Consider the following 2,577-nt stretch of genomic DNA (forward strand, 5'->3'; position numbering starts at 1 on the left):
TGTGTTTTGCAAAAAAACGACACCATATATTAAAAAATGTATTTACAAAAGAATAAATAAATATTACACAAATATATAAAAAACATGACTACATAACATACAAGTACATTGTTATAACACAGCCATATTTATCTTGCTCGTCGGATGAATAATTTTTATCACTGTTTTGCAAATCGCAAAACAGGATAAAAACCTAATAGACTGATCAGTCTGTAATAATGTTTTAATATAAAAGAATAATTAATTTAGTTTGGTGAACTTATACTCGTACATGCGGCATATAAAAACTAAATGAGTCTTTAACCTCAACACTGGTACCCGTTGAAAGCAAGAATAAAATATATTACACGATATTTATTTTGATTTTTTTCCATAGTTAATGTACTGGTCACACCAGTTGTAAGCGTCGTCTTCGTTTACACAGCACATGGGATACACAATGGGTGATTTCGTCTGTTTGGCGCATCTTTGACAGATTTCGACCACAGTTGACTAGAATAACAAAAATTGTCTTTTGCATTACGTTGTGTAAAATATACTTACATCACCCAATTTACATTTATCTTCATGTGGAACTCCTCCAAATTCTCCGAAATTTCCGGGTCTGGCAAAAGTCACTGACAATAAAATGAAAAAGATGGTGGTGTGTAAGCAGGAAGCCTGGAAAAAAATTCAGTGTAATATATAGAAATCAAGTCCGTATATTTCAAGGTTTTCTTTTTTTTAAAGACAAGTTCCGACTCGATGAATCTGCTAAAAGTATATTTGTAATAGCCGAGCATTTGTTAGAAGTCGGGTTCGTTATAACCGACTTCCACTGTATTTACGACTACAGGGTGAGTCTGCGAAAAATATGTTACACTATATTTCAAAAACTAAGTACTAATAGTCGCGCCAACATCATCGTTTGCTGTTAAATATGTGATGTTTTTCTCTAGAAAGTATTTTTTTTTCAGAAAATTTCTACCTTTCCTTACAATTTATTAATTAACTATTGTTATTTAATGAGTTTTAGCGTAAAACGGCCGTTTTATTTCACGAGTGGATAATCAAACCACGAGTGAAAACGCGTGGTTTATCATCCACGAGGTGAAATAAATAATCCAATATACACGAAAACAAAAAAATAAAAAATGTGAAAACATTATTTCACCAAAATTTAGTGATTTTTAGAGTTATACTAAAACAATGATATTTTGGAGCAAAAAATTTTTATAAAAATTTTTGTTAGCACCAAATTTATTAAAATTTTTTATTTTTACTTAATAATTTTTTTGGCCTTACAACATTTTTTATTTCTATGTAATCAATAGTTTATACTATTTTATTAAAAAATATTTTTACCAGACTATCTAAAATTATTACAGTGAAACTCGATTATAAAGAACACCCAAAAAACTACAAAATTTGTTCGTTATAACTTATAGCTTATAACCGATCGTTCGTTCTAACCGAACGTCGCCTTATAAAGTAATTATCAAGTTAAATAAGTTTCAAAGTTTGCAATAAATACAAGAAATAAAGTATTAATGTATTTTATTAAGAAAGATATACAGGGTCGCTAAAAAGTATGGATACAGTTAAATATTATAAAAACTATTCATCAAAACTTATTGAAATTTTGTATATGCTTAAGATTATATAAATTCTATTGTTTCAGATGTTTATCAAATTTCTATCTCCATTTGTTCTTAGGATACAAAGCTGATTTAATATTTTAATTAAATTTAATCTTTTTAAAAAAACATTTTTGTTTTTGAGTAGTTGAGTTCTATGATGTAAAGCAAGCATATCTAAATTTAAGCAAAATTTAAAACAACCGAACTAATAAAATTTTGAAAAATATAAAATTTTGTTAGCCTTGGAAATGTTGTCATTGTCTATCGTTAGCTCTATACTGTTTAAACATTGACCAATAAATAAGTAAAGGTTAAAAATAATTGTCAAAATAACACTTTAAATTGAAAAAACACGTTTTAATTAAAAAAAAAATTAAACACGAAATACATGTTAAAAATGATTTCAACTAACTTCTTGGCTTTCTGTCGCCATGGCCACCCAATATAAAAAATTTTTTCGCTCATTTTTACTTATTGTTACATTAATTATTGCACCAAAGTTTCATTTTTGGCTAATATACAAGTGACAGATCGCAAATAACAGTATTTTCTTAGTTTTACTTTTCCGGAAATCCAGAAATAAATTTTTGAATTTTCATTTTTTTTACCTTTTAATAAAAATAAAATTGGGTTTTATGTTACATCACTGAATTCAGAAAAAAATGCTCTTTTAAAAATGATAAAATTTGACCTTCCGTGCCATTAAAAAAAAATTAGCCATGTAGTTTTAAAATAAATGAAGACAGACAATTAAAAAAAGCTGTCAGATGATAGAATTTAAACATTCTTAACTGTTTCCCAAATTTCAAGGTCCTCAGTTAAACCGTTCTAAAAATATTTAACTGCATCTATACTTTTTCACGACCCTGTATAATTAGTTAATTACATTGGTATACATAATATGATAATATGAGAAATATTCTACTTATTTACTTATTTTTGTTTGTTTATGTTTATT

The sequence above is a fragment of the Tribolium castaneum genome, chromosome 1, assembly GCF_031307605.1.
Source record: "Tribolium castaneum strain GA2 chromosome 1, icTriCast1.1, whole genome shotgun sequence".
Classification (NCBI taxonomy): Eukaryota; Metazoa; Arthropoda; class Insecta; order Coleoptera; family Tenebrionidae; genus Tribolium; species Tribolium castaneum.